Genomic DNA, 23,632 nt, shown 5'->3' on the forward strand with positions numbered 1-23,632 from the left:
TAAGAAACTATCTGAAGCAATCTGGTATCCCTTAGCAATTATTTTAAAGAAGTGTAGGAGGATGGATGAGGTCCCAGAGGAGTGGAGAAGGTCAAATATTATATCTACCTCTAAAAAGAGGAACAAAGAGGGTCCTGGAAATTATGGATCAGTCAATGTAACTTTGATACTTAGAAAGATACTGGAACAAATTATTAATCAGTTTGTAAGCACTTAGTAAATAATAGGGCTATAAGGAATAACCAGCATGGATTTATCTAGAACATGTAATTCTAAGCTAAGCTAATTTTCTTCTTTGAAAGGGTTACTGGGCTAGGGGATAGAGAGGAGCAATAGATCTGACATATTTTGATTTTATTAAGACTTTTGACACAGTTGCACATGACATTTTCATAAGCAAACTAGGGAAATTTCTAGCTGAAATTATTATAAGGTTTGTGCACAACTGGTTAAAAGATTGTAGTCGAAGGAGTAATTATCAATGGTTCATTGTCAAACTTGGAAGGCATTTTCAGTGGGTGCCCTCGGGTTAGTCCTGTGTCTGGTACTATTCAGTGATTTGAATAATGGAGTATATGCATATAGAATTTGCTGAAGACACCAAGCTAGGAGGAGTTGCAAACACTTTGCAGGATAGAATTAGAATTCAAAAGTACCTTGTCAAACTAGAGAGCTGATTTGTATTCAACAAGGTGAAAATCAGTAAAAAAAATTATTGCAAAGTATTTTGCTTAGTCTTAGTGTACACTATCAATTTATGTCCATATAACTACATCACTCATGGGTATTGATTTTCCATACCCATGAGCAATGTAATTATATCAACCTAACCCCAGTGCAGTCAGTGCTATGTTGATGGGAGGACTTCTCCCATCAATATATGGACTACCTCTCAGGGAGGTGGAATACCTATGCTGACAGGAGACGTTCTTTTGATGGTGTTGGTAGCATCTTCAATAAGTGCTACCGCATCACAAGCTGCACCTTCGGGGTGCATCTCCACTGCAGGTCTTAACTCGAAATAAGCTACGCAAATTGAGCTACGTCATTTCAAAATAGGGAACGTCTACATAGCACTTATTTAGAAACAGAGTACCCTTCCTCCAACTTCCCTTGTTCCGCATACAATGAGGGTTACAGTCGTTGAAGTAAGAAGTCCTCTAGCTTCACAGTATTTTGACACTATTTCAAAATATCTGCCTGCTGTATAGACACAGACTGAGTTATTTCAGAATATCACTAGTTATTTCGAAATAGCGTTGCAGTGTAGACATACCCCTATAGAACTGTCAGTGAAGACAAACCCTTAAGAGGAAAAAATAAAATGCACAACTACAAAATGAGGAATTACTGCTGAAAAATATCAAGGACAATGTGGATCCCAAACTGAATATGCATCAACTGTGCAGTTATGAACAAAGCTATTGATATTCCAGGAGAGTTATATGTAAGACACGGAACTACTTGTCTTTCTATATTCAGCCATACTGGAGTACTGTGTCCAATTCTAGGTGCCACACTTCTAGGAAGATAAGGACAAATTAGATGAACAAAAATGATCAAAAGGTCTATAAAACACAGCCCCTAAGGAAAGATTGAAAAAAATGTCTTTGTTCCGTTTGGAGAAGGGAGGACTAGGACAGGGGGCAGGTGGTAACAGTCTTCAAGAATATAAATAGGAAGGTGATACATTGTTCTCTTTGTCCACTGTAGGATAAAGACGGTAGGAAAAAATTCCTAACTGTAGGGGCAGTTAACCACTGAAATAAATTATCTAGGGGGGTTGTGGAATCTCTGTCATTGAACATTTTTAAGAACAGATTAGACAAATGAGGATGGTCTAAATGTTGAGTCTTGTCTCAGTGCTGGAACTGGAGGCATGCAACATCTTGCATTTTTTTATATCAGACTTTTAGAACAGATTCTCCAACAGGAGTGATGATCTAGACCTGGGGTCAAAGTGCCAAGCCCAACAGTCAGATGTAGAACAGAGTCCTGAGTCAAGTGAGGGGTCAGTTGTAGGAGCAGGCACCAGGAGTCTGGCAGGGAAGAGATGGGGGACAGGGATAAGAAGGGCAGATTTGGAGGCAGGAGATTGGCAAAAAAGAAAGGGTCAGTAGTGGCAGCCAGCCAGGGAATTCACCTAGTTGCTCAGACAATTCCGTGGGTCTCTTTCTGGTTTTAGTAGTCCATTCCAACCAACTGATGAAACTGGACATCTCACCTAAATCAAGAGCTTTGTTGATGGGGCCTTTTGTGAGCTAGAGTTTCACAAGTGACCACCTTGACTGGTTTAGGTGAAATGCTGGATGTCATCCAGCCCTACCTGGGGACCCACAGGCCTGGTTTTGAGGCCCTTGATCTCTCCACCCTCTTCCCATGATCTACAAGAGGGACACCCCTCCTACCCAACAAAGCTACCCCTTCTAGCATTACTCTGCAGTTACCCTGTCTCCTGCTTCAGTCATATGTGTTACCTAGCAAAAGCATTGCCTTGGAAATATATGTTCCCTAGGTTTCTTCTTACTTGTGGAATTGTATTAGAAATAAGTGCTGCTAGTAGTAAATTAAAGACACATGGTTACCCATTTTTTGATCTTTTTCTTCTGTTAAAAACTTTAGGAAAGTCTTTGATTACAACAGTGGAATAGAGTGCTGATATTACAGTGGGCTTTAAAATTAAAGTGGGCCATGTTGTTCCTTGTTTTACCAAAAATGAAGTTCTGTCTTTCACAGAAACTTGTAAGACTTCTATTACCATGGAATCTGAGTCCTTACAATCTGCAATATATTTATCCAAATTATTCCCTTTAGAGACAGAAAAGTATTGACTCTGTTTTACAGATGGGGAACTGAGGCATGGAGAGGTTTATTGACTTGCCTAATGTCACACAGGAAGTCTTTGAGGGTATGGCTACACTAGCCACCCTAGTTCGAACTAGGGTGGCTAATGTAGTCATTCGAACTTACAAATGAAGCTCGGGATTTAAATATCCAGGGCTTCATTTGCATGTTCCCGGGCGCTGCCGTTTTTAAATGCCCGGCAACTCAAACTACCTGCCTGCGGCTACACGCAGCACGGGCGAGGTAGTTCAAATTAACACTCTTAATTCGAACTACCGTTACTCCTCCTTGCAGAAGCTGCGGGCAGGTAGTTTGAGCTACCGGGCATTTAAAAATGGCGGGGCCCGGGAACATGCAAATGAAGCCCGGGATATTTAAATCCCGGGCTTCATTTGTAAGTTCGAATGACTACATTAGCCACCCTAATTTGAACTAGGGTGGCTAGTGTAGCCATACCCTCAAAGACTTCCTGTGTGACATTAGGCAAGTCAATAAACCTCTCCATGCCTCAGTTCCCCATCTGTAAAACAGAGTCAATACTTTTCTGTCTCTAAAGGGAATAATTTGGATGCAGCGACAGGACACACACATGAGGCATGCCATTCCCCTCCATAAGTGGATGGCCATCGTCCTCTGGAAGCTCTCCATGCTGGATAGCTACCAATCCGTGGCGAACCAGTTCGGCGTGGGGAAATCCACCGTCAGAGCAGTGCTCATGCAGGTAAGGCAGTCTCCAGCCACTGAGCCGGGGCAGGGGGAGGAGAAGATGGGCTGCCCCAGGGAAAATGCGGGGAGGTGATGAAAGTCCCCTCCATGGGAGGGTTTGTTCTGTTCCAGCCACACTACGGACTGCCCACTGTGTCTAGGATTGCAGGGAGTGTTGCTCCTGGGGAGTGAGGGTGCGGGGCATTGGCAGGGAAGGAACACTCTCGGCTACCCTGGTACCACAGTGACTCTCAGTTTTGTGTCTCTCTCTGCAGGTGGTCAAGGCCATCAACAGAGTGCTGCTCCGCAGAGTCCACCTCATGGATTTGGATGCGGTGATCGAGGGGTTTGGCACTCTGGTCTTCCCCAACTGTGAGGGCGGAGGGGGGAAATCGAGGGGATGCACATCCATGCCCTGGAACACCAGGCCTCCCACTACATTAACTGGAAAGGGTAGTTCTCTGTGATCCTGCAGGCCGTGTCTGACCACCAGGGCTGCTTCCTGGACATCAACGTGAGCTGGTCCGGCAAAGCACACAATGCAACTCCTCCATGTGCCGGAGGCTGCACACCGGGACATTCTTCCCCGACTGCCACATCAGGGTCAGGTACGTGGACATGCCCATGTGCCTGGTGGGGGATGCGGCCTACCCGCTACAACCCTGGCTAATGAAGCCCTACATGAGACACCTGACCCCCTCACAACAGGCCTTTAATGCCAGGATAAGCAGGGAGGGGGCCTTCAACCATCTGAAGGCCAGATTCAGATGCCTCCTCACCCACCTCGACCTCTCTGAGAGGAATATTCCACATGTGGTGGCAGCATGTTGCGTGCTGCACAATTTCCGTGAGCAGAAGGGGGAGGCTTTCCTGTCAGCCTGGATGGCCGAGGCCAACCACCTGGCTGGCCCGTACTCGAAGCCCCACATGGCAGCCATACAGGAGGCCAATCGGGGGGCTGTCAATATCTGGGAGGTCCTGTGGGAGAGCTTCCACACAGAGCAGGACTGAAGTCTCCCTGGCGTGCCCCACTGGGGCCTTATTCCACCCTCACATCTTTCCACTTACCCCACCCTAGTCCCCCTTCCTCCTGTAAACAATAAAGGACATGTTTTTTCAAAAATGTCAATTCTGTTTATTTAACAAAACTGGAGGGGGGTTGAAACTCTGGGGAGACTGTAGAAAGGAGGTGGGAGAGGGGAAGAGAGAGGGTGGGAGAGGGGAGGAGGAAACTGGGAGGAGGGAGCTAGAAGGGGGAAGAAGGGGGAAGGGAAGCTCAAAGGTGGGGGTCTCGCCTGGCCAACTGATTCCCAGCACCATGGGTGCAGAGGCCTCAGCGTCCCCGGGGGGATGGGGAAGGAGGGTGTTTAGGGTGAGGTGGGACAGGGAGCAGGAGTGGGAGGAGGAGCAGGAACTGGGAGGGGCAGCAGGCTCTACACCAGGGCCTGCAGGTGTTCGCGATGGCATGGCCCTGGGCAAGCTGCTCCCGCCGGAACTGCAGGTCCTCCTGTATCCAGTTCTGGATGGTGTGGTGCAGGACTCTCAGGGCCCCCAGGTACTGGTCCTGGTACTCCTGCCGTGTGGCGGTAGTCCTGACAAGCCCACAGGTGTGGGAGGCTGTCCTGCGTGGGATGGTGTGCACGTGAAGCTGGTGCGGCTGTGGGGCAAGAAGAGGAGTGGTTAGTTCTCCCTGGGGACACAGTGGATGAAGCTGGAGCCACCTGCCCAAGGGTGGCACGGCACATGACCGCACATGCATGGGTTGTGGCGTGATCCGTGGTAGGCAAGGCCCACGCATGCGGTCCTTGGTCTCCCCCGCCCTGGGTAGAAGATGGTGATGGCATTTACCTGGTGTGGGCCCCCGGATGACTCTGCTGACTCCGGTGCTGGGACAGCTGAGGGGTCCCGGTGGCATGGCACTCTCCACTCTGGCCCCTCCGCCGCGCCTAGGTCAGGCCCCTCCAGTCCCGGCTCGCTGCCCATCAGGGTGGTGCGTATCATCCCGCCCCCCAGGATGTGGTCGAAGGTGTGGAAGTAGGGGCAGGTGTCGGCCCCTGCTGCAGAGCTGCCCCTCATGGCCCTGGTGTACGCCTGCCACAGTTCCTTGATTTTGAGGCACACCTGCTGCTGGGTGCACCTGTGCCCCTTCCTGGCCATGGTGGCTACTATGCAGCTGTAGACGGCTGCATTCCTCCACTTGGTGTGGAGATCATGGACATTGGAGGCCTCCCCCCAAACCTCAATGAGGTCCATGATCTCCGCACCAGTTCAGGAGGGTGTGCACTGTCTACAGTCCCTGGTTGGCCCCTGGGTGCTGGGGGACAGGGTGGGGGATGGCTGGCTGCCACTGGATGCCCGGTTCATGGTCTGGCCACTGGGTCAGGGGCTGTCACTGCTAATGTGTGCAGGCAGTCCTGTAGCTGGCACGTGCTCAGTGGCCAGACTTTACCCCTTTAAGGCTGGGAGAGAGGAGAGGAGTTTTCCTTGTTGTGCCCAGAGTGGCCACCAGGGCACCCTGGGAAGGGCTGGAGGTCCCCTAATTGGAAATAAGCATCTACACAGCACTTATTTCAAATTAGCTATTTTGAATTTGGCATTATTCCTCGTAGAATTAGGTTTAACTAATTCAAATTAAGCACCCCTGTAAAGACGCTATTAAAGTTAATTCGAAATAATGGCTGTTATTTCGAATTAACTTTGCTGTGTAGACATACCCTGTGTTTTAGGTGTGCGCTGCTTAGCACAAAGCTAAAAGTCAGAAAGGTTTCTCAGAAGGGTCCCAGTAACCTCACTTAAAGTCTGGATATTTCTGAGTTTTCTTTATTACAATCACAGCTTCTGTCTAAACAGTTAATAAAGAAACACATTATTTTGCATTTCAGATTGATTAACTGGAGGGAAGAGAAAGCAAATTTGGGAAATTGCTCTTCTAAGGATAGTGAATTTAACTGCAATTTATTAGGTATTTTGTAACTACTCTTATAGTAGCTCCATGTTGACACATAAAATAATTTCTTTTTTGCTCTTACATTTAAATCTCTGGTTAAATCTGAAATCATTTTGAAACAAAATACAGGACTATGTAGCACTTTAAAGACTAACAAGATGGTTTATTAGATGATGAGCTTTCGTGGGCCAGACCCACTTCAGGAAGTGGGTCTGGCCCACGAAAGCTCATCATCTAATAAACCATCTTGTTAGTCTTTAAAGTGCTACGTAGTCCTGTATTTTGTTTCAGCTACACCAGACTAACACGGCTACATTGAAATCATTTTGTTTGCTTTTACTTCTTTTCAGTAGAAGTTTCAACTGTTGCAAATTTAATTTAAATCTGAGTTTTAGATCTGAAAATCTCTAACATTCAGGGTATTGGGGAGGGTTTTGTTTAGATTTAGGCCTATCTGTACCATTCATATTTCCATATAAGCTTTTGAGGGCAGGTTGTTGTAATATAAATAATAACCAGATGTGCCCATATTGCCTGCCCACCCACGTCCCATAAAATAATTAATAGAACAGAGCAGGAAGAGATATGTGATATTGACTTTATACAGACACAGAATTAGAAGAAATCTGGTCCTAATTGTGGATGCTGAGCTTTCTTCAAAATCGTTGGCAGTTTGTGTTGTGGGTTGTGGTGTTCCATCAGACTTCATAGAGCGTCTTACAGTATCTCCTTTAGTTGACCCTTCAAATAGTTATGAATGTCTGAATTATCATAGCTCCTTTTTTAAACACTTTTTTATATATATAATTTAGTGGACTTGTCTTTTTTCCTTTGTGCAAGTTAAATTTTTTACAGTGAGAATTAAATGTGGGAGATGTAGAATTGTATTCTGGGTATTTTTACTCCAGCCCCATTTTAAGTGAGAGGAATGGTCTAGTGTATGTGTGTGTATATATATATATATATATAAAAAAAATCAGGTACAAGATCTTATCCCCTGAGCAACAAAGAAAGAAAATGAAGAATTTGTACCAATTAAGTAAACTACAAGAGGCAGCATACATAACCCAAGGAATGTAGTTGATTCATATACAAATGACAAGGAAATGTATTCTGAAGTTCTTTACAAGGGCTAGAGATTTCAAACAACATGTGTCCTCCAAACACTAGCGTGTTCTAGCAGCATGCAGAGAATTTTGTGAAAGTGAGATCTAATTTGCTGATCATTTTGCTGTTTCAGGCAAAGAACAGTAAGGAAAAAATGTCCACATTCTCTCTCTCTCTATAATTAGCATTCCAGTTACAAAGTTTCTTTTGTAAGTGATGCTGGAGTGGCTTTATGTGAAAACGAACAAACAAGCAGAGTTCTAACATCACAGTAGAATGTGTCAGTCTATTGAATCAGCTCAAATTTGTCCCTATGATAAACGGCAGATAATCTTAGTGCTGTTTTTTCCAGTTTGGGGACAGTTGCTGTCCAAATTATACCACAAACACATTGAAATTCATGATGTGTACATATAAGGAAAGAATTTGGCCCTTCCTCAGGGAGAGTGCTTTAATTTTCACACACTGCTTTTTTCTCTTCTGTTTTAAAGATCGTTTTGTGATAGGGAGGGGTCTTTTTAATCAAGTGCAACAAAGGTGTCAAGAATGATAAGTTTTGTATGGGGAAATGTGTCTGCCTCTGATATGTTGCTGATAACTAGAACTGTATTTTATGGAGCAGAAAATTGTTCCACCACCGACTTCTTCGGTTCCCTTCCAAGATGCTTTTTTCTTAATATGACAAGCTAATCTGAACGCATGAACTGCATGAAACTGTAAGGAAATTAGCATTCAATAATTGAGAATTTGGTATGCATGGCAAACCTGATGGAGTAAAGCAAGTAAAGAAAGCAGCACAGGACTTTTAATGAATAAAGCATTTTCTCAAACTGGGGTGAACTTAGAGATGTTTGAGATGCAATGAAAGGAGCCTTGTAAAATCTAAGAACTAGGTCTCCCAAATGGGATGAAAATTGTGTCTTGAAGACAGTGTAGCTTGAGTGAAGTTAAAGGCTTTCATTTACCAATATCATCACTGAATAAACATGATTACGAGTCTATAAAGCATTTATGTTAAAAGTTAGCCTCTAGCCAGATGAGTTAGACTTTCATTGAGAGTTATATATTGATAATCTGCAGACAAATTAAACAGCTCTTCAAATACATAATATCGTAGAGCGGCTTTTAATAGCAGCTGGATTTTATGAAATAATTGTGGAATTGCTGTGTAATCAACAGGACACAAATGTTTAGTGAAAAACCAACTTATCAAATTATAGTTTAAGTATACCTCATGGCTGACCCATACAGAATTTTTTTTCAGGAAACACCCGGGCATTTTCTTACAGCCTTGGCATTTTATTTCCCTACATATTCCCTTCTACAATGTTTCTTTTCTTCCTCATACCTTCTTCTTCTTCATTCCCTTTAGGTTTTTCTGTTCACGGATGTTACCCATTTTCCAGCAGTTAGGAGTGGATATCTAAGCTGCTTGCACTGTTCTGTTACTGCTGTGGGAATTTTGCATCACTGCATGTACACAGAATTCATATCCCTTATAGATTTTTTTGCTTTCCCATGGAAAAATGACATCTGATAGGCAAGCCGAAAGAGTAGTTATGCGTCTCTGACCCTCTGGTAGGTTGGGTCAGGCACCTGGAGTAACCAGTAGGGATGTAAATTGCTCTGTGTGTGTGTGTGTGTGCGTGCCTGCGCGCATGCTGAGAAAGAGAAAGAAAGGAGGGCAGGGCTTTGAGGTGTTTCTGAGGAGCGAAGTGTAGGGCAGGCTCTGTTCTCTTAGGCAGAAAATACCAGCCTGCTGCTTAGTGAATTGTTTTCACTGTCTCTGTGAATTCCCCCAAGAATATAAAATAGGTGTAAAAGTTTTAAGACTCTTTTACATTGCCAGAACTCTGTAAAGATAGTATAGCCTTATAAATGATTATGGTGCTTTCATGATTAGAATTGATCTAATTTTTGGATTGAAACAATTTTCTATCAAAATGTTCTCCATGAACTGTTTGCTACTGGCCTTCCCGGCGAGGGACAATAGCCAACATAAATTATGAGTTTAATTCCCCAATCCTTCCTTGGTTATCAGGTGCCTATTATGTAACTCTGAGCATATGACTACATATATTTGGTGACCAATAACTAGAAATAAGGGGTCAAAAATTACAGTTAGACAAAGGTTTGGGGATTTCCTTCAGTGTTCTCCACTCCCATTCTCCATCCATTGTAGAATACGTTTAAACTACATGGCTCCATCGACGGAGCCATGTAGATTAGTGTACTCGAAAAAGAGAAATGAAGTGGGGATTTACATCGAAATGGCTGCCTCGCTGTGCTGATCAGCTGTTTAGCAGCACAGCGTGATAGTCTGGACGCTCCGCAGTCGACAGGGGAAGACCTTGTCGACCACCTCGGTAAACTTCATTCCACGAGGCATAACGGGGCGATCGACAAGGGCTTCTCTTGTCAACCACGGAGCGTCCAGACTACCGTGCTGTGCCACCAAACAGCTGATCGGCACAGCGCTGCAGCCATTTTGATGAAAATGAAGCGGCGATTATTTAAATCGCCGCTTTGTTTCCCTATGTCTAGAAACCTAATCTACATGGCTTCGACAACGGAGCCATGTAGTCTAGACATACCCATAGGCTGTGTCTAGACTGGAAAGTTTTTCCTCAAAAGCAGCTGCTTTTGCAGAAAAACTTGCCAGCTGTCTACACTGGCCGCTTGAATTTCCGCAAGAACACTTACTTCCTACTGTCTGGAATCAGTGCTTCTTGCGGAAATACTATGCTGCTCCCGTTCGGGCAAAAGTCCTTTTGTGCAAAAGGGCAGTGTAGACAGCTCAGATTTGTTTTGCGCAAAAAAGCCCCGATCGCGAAAATGGCTATCGGGGTTTTTTTGCGCAAAAGCGCGTCTAGATTGGCACGGACACTTTTCCGCAAAAAGTGCTTTTGTGGAAAAGCGTCCGTGCCAATCTAGATGCTCTTTTCCGCGAATGCTTTTAACGGAAAACTTTTCCGTTAAAAACATTTGCGGAAAATCATGCCAGTCTAGATGTAGCCGTAGTGTATTGTTGAAATCAGGGGGATTATATTGCATTATTTTAACAAATAAAATTTGCAGAATTTTAAAATATTGTGTGCAGAATTTTTAATTTTTGGTGTGGAATTCCCCCGGGAATATAACATCAGTTTATAGATATTATTCCAATCTAAATTAATTAGTAGATATGTTCATTAATCCTGCTCCAGAACAGAAACTTTTCCATCCCTTCCTAGTACAGTGTCATGGAAGAAGCTTTTACATACATTATCAGCTCCTTCCTATTGAGCCCACTTTCCTGAAAGCTTTAAATATGCTCAATATTGAAGCAGGTTCTTAAGAAATGTAATGTTGAGTCCCAATGTCCTGCTGTACTTGATAGTGAGCTTGTCTCCAGACAGTTGGTCAAAAGGATAAATGATGTTCCCCATCCTCTGGAATATCACTCTTGTCATATTCTTGCTTTTAAGAATGATTTACTGGGAAAGTGTAACAATAACCAGGACCAGCACTAGAGACCTAGGCAAGCTACACTATTAACATTTCTTTGCTAAACAGATCTTGTTCCAAGAGTTGGTTTTATTTTTGTTTTTCTTCCTTGACATTACTTGTAAAGAATTATAGAGATTTCTTAAGAGTCATTGATTAGATTTCATTATGTTCTCAAAGCTTTTGCTGTGGCTTCAGAGTCTAAGATTATTGGGGAAATAATTTTTCATTTTCTTTTCAGCCTGTCTGAATTTTTCTGTGCTCTCTAGTTCTGCAAGAATACTGGACAAAGACTATGGAAATCACTGCCAGATGAAATAAGAATGACCACTAACCCCTACTACTTTCAGATAGTTTCAAAATCCATTTCTTTGACTTTGCTTTCCTAACATAAGCCTCTCAAGTATAACAGTGTCTGTGGTCCTCTTATGTGTTCTATAATATAAGTAGGAGATTTTTAAAGACATGAAGGGCAGTTAAATATTTAAATCTTATTAACAGCAGGGGAGATGAGTACCTCACTACCTCTGAAAATGTTTGCCTCAGAAAATATTTGTTTTTGCAAGCTGGTTTAGAAGAGAAATTATAATTCTTAGGTTTAGTTTTCATGGAAGATTTTCAGATACAACAGAGGTGAAACCCTAGCTAAATAGCCCAGTTGTTTTCACTTGAAACATCTGTTATGCTTCCGTTACATGCCAGCAAGCAATTATTATTGTTCATTTATAATAATGTAACAAAACAAAGAAAACTGGCCAGTCTTTGTTGAGCCATTTGTATCAGGAGCTGCAATTTCCATGCCAGCATAAATCTTTGAAGTCTCAGTACACTAGAGTCAATGCCTTAATTCCTACATTGTTTGCTTATCCTGGTAATGCTAAAGATTTAACCGTGAATGTGGCCGTTTTCTATTAAGTTGGCATGTGCCTTTGGATTAAATAATCATTTGCTGGCAGAACTACACCATGTTCAGTTGCACAGCAGTTTCTACCATCACATTTTATTGTGCTTGGTTTTTGTATATTTACAGCTTGGTATTCCTATATAACAGGCAGCTTGAGAATTTCATGTACAGGCAGTCCCCGGGTTACGTACAAGATAGGGACTGTAGGTTTGTTCTTAAGTTGAATTTGTATGTAAGTCGGAACTGGCGTCCAGATTCAGCTGCTGCTGAAACTGACCGCCAGTTCCGACTTACATACAGAATCAACTTAAGAACCTCAAGCGTCCCCAAGTCAGCTGCTGCTGAAACTGATCAGCAGCTGATTCCAGGAAGCCCGGGGCAGAGCAACTCTGCCTCAGGCTTCCTGTAGTCAGCGGTGGTCAGTTTCAGCAGCAGCTGACTTGGGGACGCCTGGGGCAGAGCAGCTGGGGTGCTGCTAGGTTGCTCCAGTAGCGCCACTCCTCAGCGCTACTGGACCAACCCAGCAGCACTCCATCTGCTCTGCCCCAGGCGTCCTGATTCAGCCGCTGCTGAAACTGAGCTGTCCCGCTGCTGGCTTCCCCGAGGCTTTGCAAAGCCGCGGGGGCTCGGGCAGCGAGGCAGCCCAGGCGCGCCTGGGCTGCTCTGCTGCCGGCTTCCCTGGGGCTTTGCTCCGCGTCTTCCTGGTCTGCAGACCAGGGAGACGCGGAGAAAGCCCCGGAGTACACGGGCGGCAGGACCGCAAGGTCCCGCAGTCCGTGTCCTCCAGGGCGAGCCCTGTTCGTAACTGCGGATCCGACATAAGTCGGATCCGCGTAAGTCGGGGACTTCCTGTAATGTACTATTTAAATGCTATAATGTGTGTGTAATGTAATTACAATAAATTTCACAAATTCAGTGTAAAGGTCTAGAGATAGTTCTGCTCATTGTCACTTTCTGCAAATGGATAGCTCTAGATGTTTCACGAGAAGAGTGCACTTGATCCCTGACTGGATATTTCGTATCTCTCAGCCATGCCTCTGTTCCAGCAGGTTGAAGAGTAGTTATATTGGGTTTTGAAATTACTCCTGCCCCATATTTCCCAGACAGAATGATGGTGACCAATCAGGAGTTTGTATGTTGTTTTTGACAAGGAAGAGTGAGAAGGGGAGATATAATTTAAACACAAGCAAGAAGTTGACTTAGACGTAGGCACTACTGTGCTACAAAAATTCTCCCCATCAATTCCTGGCCAAATATATAGCCAAAACATTTCTAATTAACTGAATTTCTTATTGTAATCCCGGCAAAAATCTATATTGTGAAAGGCAGAAAAGTAACAGGCTAGCTTGGTAGTCCTCATTATTCTTACCATTAATTTTACAGTATTCATATTCAGCAACTTGCCTGGTAATTTGGCTAGTATTTTAGTGTGTGTATTACTTTCTGACTAGGCAGTCTGTAATAAAACAACCGATTGAATTTCGTAGCCCCAAATATCTTTTGTTTTAGCCATGGATAAACTGAGGGGCCACAATCTGGCTAGCTTCTATTCTGGAAGGGATAACATATTAAAGCTGTTATTTTAGTGGTGTAGGCTTCAGTCCTCATTAATAATTTCCATTATTGCCTCAGCATACTTTAGCATGGGTGTAAAAGGGATTAGATCAGGATAGGCAATAAAAAAAACTGTCCCTGGAGGGCCACCACCACTATGTTTACCTGTACCACATAGGATCACAGAATTCTAGATCTGGAAGGGACCTCAAGAGATCAGCAAGTCCAGTCCCCACTGCACTCATGGCAGGACCAAGCACCACCATATTACAAAATAAAAGTGTTGATTTAGTCCATATAAAATGAAGGCCTTCTAGCCTTAGTTTGAAGCAGGCACAGGCAAATAACTAATGACAAAAACTAAATTCTTATTATAATTTACTCCGAGCAGGGCTCTCTCTATGGAGTTGCCTTTTAGGTAAGAAAAAGGTATAGGTAGGAAAATGTTAGTAAAACTGATAGGCTTCGTCTACACGGGTTTTTGCGCAAAAAGCCTTTTAGGGAAGAGATCTTCTACAAAAACTTCTTGTGCAAAAGCATGTCCAGACCTCAAAGCGCATCACAAAAGGGATGTGCTTTTGCGCAAGAGAGTGTCCACACTGCATGGATGCTCTTGCGCAAGAAAGCTCTGATGGGCATTCACCGAATGGCCATCAGAGCACCTGTGCTTTTGCCCATCGGAGGGTTTTTTGTGCAAAAACCCCTCCGGAGCATCCACACCTGCCTTTCTGAGCAAGAGCTGTAGCGCAAAAAGGAGTTATTCCTCGTGGGGAGAGGAATAACTCGACCGCCAAAAGCCCTCTGTTCTGCCAATTTACTTGCGCAAAAGCATGCTTGAGGTATGGACACTCTGCCGGTTTTTGCGCAAAAATTTTGCAGTGTAGACCAAGCCTACTGACTTATGTAGGTCCTTTCTTATTGCGACCATTTAAAAAATCTGGCTGTAAGGAGAAAAAGCTTGCCTTGCTTGCCTGTGAGTGAAAACCTTGCCCTTTTTTTTTTTTTTGGTTACAAACAAATTCATTCCTAGCAATCATGAAAGCCTCATTCCTCTCTGCTACAAAAAAAACACAGTGTCTTCTCTCTGGAAAGCAGTGGGAGCAGTGTAGAAGAATGACCATCTTCACTGTTCTAACCACTCTAAAATGGGAGTGAAGAGCCTATCAGGTGTAGGCAATAACGTTATAGGGCCAAGGCCTGCACTCCTCATTCATAAAAGTAAATCTCATTTCAATCAAAGCATTTTGCTTGCATGAATAGGGTAACCAGAATTGTTTCTGCATTCACAGAGGGATGTAGTGGAGGTCTGAATTTGTGAGCTCTTAGAGCCAGGAGCTAACTCTTACAATCAGTATGCTCAGGATGAAGCACAGGGCCGTTGTATCAGTTGAGACCACTTAGCACAGTGGCAATGCAAGCAATAATGAATCAAGTGACAAGTAACTATAGACTAGTACATTTAATTATTGTGTGGCATGATTGTACAGACTATTTATGGGAGTGTACAGGTTATGGGCAGCTAGCCTGGATTTCTGTTCAAGAAGCCCCACATAGTTGATCAGCAGCAGTTCTTGGGGGCTGGCTAAGTGAAAGGTTTGGGGAGTGATGCTGCTAGAAAGCATGAGTGATTGAAAACTGTGAGCACCCTTGCTCTCTCCTTGTAGAGCTTCATCTTGTGTCTGTCTGCTCCCAAAGCAGCAGCCCTTTGATCTGCAGCTGGGAAGCAGCCTGCTCTGCTTCCAGCCCCATCCCAGTGCGTGGGTTCAATACTTCCCTTTCCCTGATTCCAAGGGCACTGTGGGGCAGACAAAGAGCATGTCCCTTCCTCAAGGCCTCCCAAAAGGCTGTTGGGAGGTTGTTGGACGGGGGTCATATTAAGCATTCAGAGCTAGCTCAATTGCTTGCTGTCCAGCCTTCTCCCCAGCAGACACGCATGCTCGTCTTCCTCCCCAAACCCAGGTCAGACCCCACTGACCAATTACCCCAGCCACGTGAGAGAACCCCAGCACATCTTCTCCTGTCCTCCCAGCTGCCCTGGGGAAATGCCTGGGCACCTCATCAGCTACTGATCTTAGTGCTGCTGCTCTTGAAAGCAGCAATCTTTTGTTTTACAGCAGTCTCTGCTATCCTTACGCACCTGCTTCTCTACTTGACTCCTGCTAATGACACAAGAAGCTACTTGCGTAGGTGGGGGGGGAACAGTCAGATGCATCAAAAGGCGCTAAATTACTATTTAAAAAAATAAATAAACCAAGAAACTCAATCACAGCGAGCCTCATTATTCATCTCAAAAATAAAAATCAGTGTGTGGATGAAGTCAGTTGCACTCTAAAGGCAGTCCGAGTCACACTGTATTTAAAAAGCTGTTATATAAAGCTCATCACTTATTATTTATTTCTCCATCCACAGGGTGTTCTGTTGATTGGTGGAGGGGAAAAGTAAATGTATTGCCTGAGGAAGTAGTCATCCTGGGAGAGCTCACTCTGAAATTAAAGGGGTTATGTGGAAAAGAGATAAAAGGATTCAGACCCGCAAGCCAAGGTGATTGTAAGAAAGTAATTTTCACACTGCAGTTAAGAAGCCAGAACTACGCAAGTGGTCCTAATCATGATATTAGAATTCAGGGACTGATTCCCCACTGCCTTGCCCCACTGCTACTTGGGAAAGTAATTTACATCTGGACACAGTGGGCGTGAAACACTACGGGTATATCTAGACTACATGGCTCTGTCGTCAGAGCCATGTAGATTAGTTTACTAGACATACCCGTTATGCCTCGTGGGATGAGGTTTACCGGGACTGTCGACAAATGCCTTTGATGTCGACCGTGGAGCATCCAGACTAGTGCGCTGAGCTGACAAACAGCTGATCGGCTCAGCGCGACAGCCATTTTAATTTAAATGAAGTGGCGATTATTTAAATCGCCACTTCATTTGGGTATGCCTAGTAAACTAATCTACATGGCTCAAGCGACAGAGTCATGTAGTCTAGACATACCCTACGAGATGAGAATTCAGTGCTAACTTATACTGGTGATAATGTACACCCTCCTTGCACAGGGATCAGTTACTACACTAAGGGTTTGTCTAGACTACATCCCTCTGTCGCCAAAGGGATGTAAATTAGACATACTGAAATTGCTAATGAAGCGGGAATTTAAATATCCCGAACTTCAATAGAATAAAAATGGCCGCCAGTTTTTGCCAACGTGGCACTTTGCTGGAAAAAGCAGCAGTCTAGACGGGGATCGGTCAACAAGGAAATGCACGAGGCATAAGGGATCGCTCGGAAAAGGCTTTCCTTGTCAACCAATCCCCTAGACTGACGCTTTTTGCCGGCAAAGTGCCACGGCGGCAAAAAGCGGCGGCCATTTTTATTCTAATGAAGCACGAGATATTTAAATCCTCGCTTCGCTAGCAATTTCAGTATGTCTAATTTACATCCCTCTGGTGACAGAGGGATGTAGTCTAGACATACCTTAAATGACAGGCAGTGGAGTGCCACGCCCTTTATGTCTTTTGCATTGCAGCAAAGAACACAATTACTTATTTTGTTTTCTGCAGATTATTTCTATTGTAGATTCCAGAACCATGTTTTCAGAGTTTCATACATTCTTCTCTGGATCCGTCTTACCCTCATCCCCCACTTTTAGTTTCTAAGGCAGTGCCTCCCTTAGCTATTCTTTATCTGCCTTTCAGTAGGTTTCAGTAGGTTTCCAGTTATTCCAACCTGCGAATAGCGGAGGAGCAAAGGGGACAACTGTCCCTAGGCCTGGCAATTCAAAAAGGCCCAATGACCCAAGCCCTTCAACTCACTGTCAGAGCACCATGTGCTTCAGGCAGTGCTAAGGGCTCGGGGGGTGCTACAGTCTGAGCAGCACTGATAACTGCCAGACCCTGGCCCTGCCCCTTCTGCCTGAGGCCTTGCCCCTTCCAGGAGCGCAGAGCTCCCCGCATACCTTGCCCAGGGGCCTGGCGAGGCTGTTGGCTCCCCTGAATTTGCTGTGCAGCTTTGTCTTTCTGACATTTAACCACAGAAGAACTACTTTCCTATTTTTCTTATGGTCAGAATTCCATCTGGTCTCATTTTAGCTAGCATATTATTTTCACTGCAAAGATAATCTACCTCTTTTATTGCAGTTTTATTCCCAGGCTCTTCCCAACTTTAGAATTCCCTCTGGAACTCTTTCCCCACTGCTGTCTATTCACATGTTGCTGAAAACTAGCAAATATTGGTTTTGTACACTCCTCAGCCTTCAACCTTTTCTGATGTCAATTAATAGCTCTTTGAACAGCTCTTTATTTCTTTATTTCATTTTTACACAATATTACAGGAGTATTTCATAGAACACAGGGCTAAGTGGGGAGGAGGACTGTCTTCAGACATTCTGACTTGTACAGCTTGATCTGTGGAAACGTCTGCCCCAAATCTGTGGGATTCTTCTTATTACCAACTTCACATAATAAACTTTGAGATGAATCTAACGATGTACTTACAATTGAAAGTATGTATTCAACATTGCAGACATAGCTATGACTCATCAATCATTAAGGGTACGTCTACACTACAGTGCTAATTCGAACTAACTTAGTTCGAATTAGTTAATTCGAACTAAGCTAATTCGAACTAACGCGTCTAGAACTAAAAACTAGTTCGAATTAGCGTTTTGCTAATTCGAACTAGCATGTCCACATTAAGTGGACCCTGAACAGGGCTTAAGGATGGCCGGAAGCAGTGCCGGCAGGGCATCAGAGGAGGACTTAGAGTGTGGAGATGCTGTCTCAGGCTAGCCGAGGGCTGTGCTTAAAGGGTCCCGACCCCAACCCCGGACAGACAGTTCTCAGGGGTGCCCCGCTTGAAAACCAGTCCTGGCTTGGAGTGCCCGGAGTGCCCACACTGGGCACATCACACCACTTGCCGCAGGCTGCCATCTGGGGAGAGGGGCAATTGCGGGGCTGCAGGAGAGCTTCCACCCCCAGAAGCCCGCAGAGCCAGCCCAGTCCTCCCCATCGGGGGCTCGTGCCCCATTCCTCCCTCTCCTCCTTCCACTTACCCTTCCCTAGCCCCTTTTCTTGATGTACAAAATAAAGGACAATTGTGTTCAAAAATGGAATCTGTCTTTATTGAACAAAACTGGGGGAGACTGGGAAAAGGAGGTGGGAGAGAGGAAGAGAGAGGCTGGGAGAGGGGAGGGCAACGAAAATGATCAGGGGTTGGGAACAGGTCCCATATGAAGAGAGGCTAAAGAGACTGGGACTTCTCAGCTTAGAAAAGAGGAGACGGAGGGGGGACAGGATAGAGGTCTCTAAAAGCAGGAGTTGGGTGGAGAGGGTGCATAGAGAAAAGTTCTTCATTAGTTCCCATAAAGAAGGACTAGAGGACACCAAAGGAAAGGAATGGGTAGCAGGCTTCAAACTAGTAAGAGAAAGTTGTTCTTCTTCACAAAGCAAAGAGTCAACCTGTGGAACTCCTTGCTGCAGGAGGCTGTGAAGGCTACAACTAGAACAGAGTTTAAAGGGAAGTGAGATCAAGTCATGGAGGTTGGGTCCATGGAGTGCTATTAGCCTGGGGGTAGGAGTGGTGTCCCTGGCCAAAGTTTGTGGAAGGCTGGAGAGGGATGGCACGAGACAAATGGCTTGGTCACTGTCTCCGGTCCATCCCCTCCAGGGTCCCTAGGGTTGGCCGCTGTCGGCAGACAGGCTACTGGGCTAGATGGACCTTTGGTCTGACCCAGGACGGCCATTGTAAGCTCAGGGTCGGGGGTCTCAGTGGACCCCCTTGATTTTCATGCACACCTGCTCCTGGGTGGCCAGGCTGGCAGCTCTCCTGCCCAAGCCGGCCACTTTCCTGTGCCTAGTGCGGAGATCGTGGACGAGGTCCACGATCTCCGCACTAGCCCAGGCGGGTGCCCACCTCTTGCAGTCCCGGGCAAGCTCCCAGGAGCCGCCAGCCTGGTCCCGGGAAGAGGGGAAGGGCTGGGGGGCATCGGGTGGCTGGCTCAATCCATGCCAGGTGCAGGGTCTGCTGTCTGGGTGCTAGCAGGCTTGCACCTGGCACAGGCACCATATCCAGCCCGTGCCCCTTTAAGAGGTCCGGGGCTGGGAGGGGGGCATAGAGTTTCCCTGGTGTTGGCCAGAGTGGCCACCAGGGAAACCTGGGGAAGGCTAGCCTCCCACTAGTTCGAATTAAGGGTCTACACAGCCCTTAATTCAAACTAGCTAGTTCGAACTAGGCTTAATCCTCGTAAAATGAGGTTTACCTAGTTCGAACTAAGCGCTCCGCTAGTTCGAATTAAATTCGAACTAGTGGAGCGCTAGTGTAGCGCCTATTAAAGTTAGTTCGAACTAACGTCCGTTAGTTCGAACTAACTTTGTAGTGTAGACATACCCTAATTATGTTTCACTAGGCATCGCATTTAACTTTTGCATAAATGCTACATTTACACAATCTATTTTCAATGGCTTAGGTTCATCTTAGCTGCTGAGTTGCAGGGCATATAGCAGCCACGTAGGAGCAAATTTGGGCTCTAACTTTCCTTACCCAGCACTGCAAAGGTATCCTACAGTAGAGAGATCTGTAGAGACTCCAGGAATACTCCTTAGTTAAGCAAGGGCTTTAGGCATGTCATTAAGCAAGGGGTTAGGTATGAGACCATGCACAGACTTAAAATGAGGCATGCACTTAAGTACTTTGTACAGGATCTGGGTCATAGGACACAACCCATTTTACATCACAGTAATTTGCAGTGACACCTAAACAAATTCCATACACATTTAACCAGACCTTGACTTGAGATAAGGCAAGGGAGAAACACAAGAGCAGGAAAATGCAATTTCTTTCCACCTATACTGCTTGAGAAGAAAATGATGTTAGAAGAATGGGAGAACCAAAGTTGAAATGGTGGAAAAGTCAGGGTGAGCATAAAGATAACATTTAGGTTACGTCTACACTGCACCGTAGTTCAAACTAAGATACACAATATGAGCTACGCAAATTGCTTATCTTATTTAAATCTTATTGTGAAATAGCTTATTTTGTAATTTGGTGCTGTCTACACAGTGCCAAATTTTGAAATAACCCGCTATTCTGAAATGTCCCTTACTCCTCGTAGAATGAGGTTTACAGGGACGTTGGAATAGTGAGCCCGAAAGAACCGGCTTGCTGTGAAGATGCAAGATCGCTATTTTGGGATGCTCCCACAGTGTTGCAGTGTAGACCTAGCCTTATATACATTATCCCTTTGAGTGTTCGTTTCTTACAAACATCAGATGATGAGGGTGTGGCCTCCAAGATCAAGTTACTGCATTAAGATAAATCAGTTCAAGTGCAATTTAAACAGGGTTAAATTAGTTTTAATTAAGGGTTTGCCTCATTGTAACTAGATAGATTGTTAGCTTTACCAGTATCAGGATTCTATTGTAGAACATGTCATGGTTACTGCCACCAAGGCTTTCAAGTAGTTTTACTGCCATTTTCTCTTTCTCTCATCCTAGTCTGAGACTGCATTTTAAATTGCACTAATCTATTCAATAATGTAAAACAGTGTAGTTGCATTTTCCCTGAACAATAGTGTGCTGCGGTGCTTTTTTTGTGTAAAAAAAAAAAGTGACAATACTAGGGTTTTTTCGAGGAGGGAAAAAACCCCACACTGGTGAAAAAATTTGTCAAGCAAAAAAAAAAAGTGCCTGGAAGGTCAGGGTCAAAATGCGGTGCATACCATCACCAAAAAAGCACTGGTGTGCTGTTTGTTTCCATCCTGCATACTCTTCTAATTATTTCCCTGGTTAAACTTTTATTTGGTGGAATAGGTAAATGTTTTATCTGTGCTGAATCAATATTTGTATGCAGTGTACTTATTTAATTGATTCAAAACCTTTGTTGCTATAGTGCGAGTTTTCTATCTCCAGAATCTGGCTGTTTGTGGAATGCTTTGGCTTTCCTGGTAGAAATGTTTGAATTGTTATTGGTGTGGAAGATAAGTGTCATAGAAGGGGCTGAATCTCCTGATTTTGTTTCATTCCATCTGTCAGGTGCCTAGATTTTTCATTGTGGGGGATGTCTTTTTCCTTCTCAGTTACTTTCCCCAGTGTATTTATCACACAGAGAATATTGTGTTAAATCTTCTATATTGAGTTCTTATGGGAACATTTTTCCAGCACTGGGCCTCTGTAGCAGAGAAAAAGGATAGAGCTTGATTATTAGAGTCAATGGAAACCGCTCCTCATCTATCTGCCCTATTAAATAGATCATAAACAGCCTCAAGTAAATCTTATGATCTTCCTTCTCACATCAGTCACAATGGAAATATTCATACTTCATTTCTGTGGCTTCATGTCAAGTGTGTCAGCCATACCAGATCATCCCCATCTCTTATGTAAACACTTCAATTTTCCCTCTGATTCCTAAAATGTACATCTGTGTTCCATGTAAACTGAGAATCCCTGTTTCTCCAGTAGCGTCCTTGTTCTCATTTCCTAGAACATGCTATGTTAATTGCTCTGCTAGGGGCAGATCTGGGTCGTCACGTGAAATGAAATTGTTATAAAATGGTCATGTTGGCAGATGGCAGGAATGGCCTAGCTAATCAAATTTACTCCATTATTTTCATGGAAATAGGGAATTATTGCCATACCTGTAAATGAAAGTCTTGTAAATGCTTAATGTGGAGTGGACCGTGCTCTGTAACAACAGTTTCCAGAGTCCTAACTCAGTGATGCAACATTGATTGTATCCTCTAAGACTGGCATTTCCTTGATATGTGTCTCAAATATTCTGCAGACAATTTGGTTGCAGCCAAAACTATCTAATTTATGATAAAACTGCTTTCCAATAATACTTACTGATGTTTAGACTTACTGATGTGTCAGCCGAAAGTGCTAAATAAGTAGTGTCTAGCTTTTCAAATTCTTTTGGGTTCAGTAATCTCAGGAATGTTTGTTTTACATATTTTTGATAGGAGCTGTTGCAACTCCTTGCACAGAACGTGTCTGTATTGTCAATTATAACAAATTATATTGCCTATTGCAATATTTCTGTAGTTTGACAAAAAGAAACTTCAGAACAACAAATGAGTGGGTCTGGGATAAGTTTTATTCATTCAACCTAATACATTTTAAATTTGACACCATCTCAGTCCAAGACAGAATACAAGAGAGTCTTAAATACAGCTGGACTCCAATATGTACGGGTGCATAATTTTGCTATAATCATATAACAATATACTGTGGAACTGGGTATTGTAGTTTCTAAGCTTTGGGCCTGATTTTCAGAAGTGCTAAGCCCCAATCTGCATATAACAATATACTGTGGAACTGGGTATTGTAGTTTCTAAGCTTTGGGCCTAATTTTCAGAAGTGCTAAGCCCCAACCTGTGACTGAAAACTAAAGAAAAACAGGCTTCTTTTAGGGTTGAGCAAATAGGGTATTTTAAAAGCCATTCAAATTATCGGTTAAAATTAGGGACAGAATGAACCTTTTGAGGATCACATGCAAGTAGGACTCTCGCTTTCCTCAGTCCCAGGGAGGTCAAAGAATCCTTAGATTCAGAGAAGAGGACACCATCCCTCACCCAGGTTGGTACTCCTTCCTTAGACCCCCAGTGAGGGCAAGGATAAATACCTCGCACTGTGACCTCTATCAGCATCAGGCATGTGGAAACTCATAGACACCAAAATGCCATGTAACATGCCATAATTGGGAAGCCCCAAAATTTTTTAGCAAAGGGGTTTGAATAGCTCTCCCCAGTCTTTAACTGCACACATTTTTAACCATCCTCGTTGTTTCATGGTTTTAAAATAGATGTGCCAGTGCCTTTTAAGTATGAAGGATCAGATGATGCCATCCAAATATAATTAATTGGAATGGTAGGTGAGATTCCTTAAGCTTTATAATGAGAAGGAAAAGACCTTGAAATAACATAGACTGACTTCAATGCAGATTGCAGGTGCCAAAGTGTTTCACCTGTTGCAGTCTTGTACGTGAGAAAGCCCTCTTTTGTTTTGTCCCTGGCCTAATTGTTCCATTGCACTCGAGCTATGTTGTGCCCATTTATGCTGTGGTTCATCATCCCTGGCATGACCTAAAAC

General features: G+C 44.0%; 1 protein-coding gene across 2 annotated transcripts in view; it reads left to right on the forward strand.

Annotated features, from left to right (window-relative positions):
- The window catches only part of PLXDC2 (plexin domain containing 2), a 409,726-nt gene that overhangs the window by 342,708 nt on the left and 43,386 nt on the right, over positions 1–23,632 (forward strand). The window lies entirely within an intron of this gene.

This window comes from Pelodiscus sinensis, chromosome 2, assembly GCF_052426305.1.
Source record: "Pelodiscus sinensis isolate ZL-2025 chromosome 2, ASM5242630v1, whole genome shotgun sequence".
Taxonomy (NCBI): Eukaryota; Metazoa; Chordata; order Testudines; family Trionychidae; genus Pelodiscus; species Pelodiscus sinensis.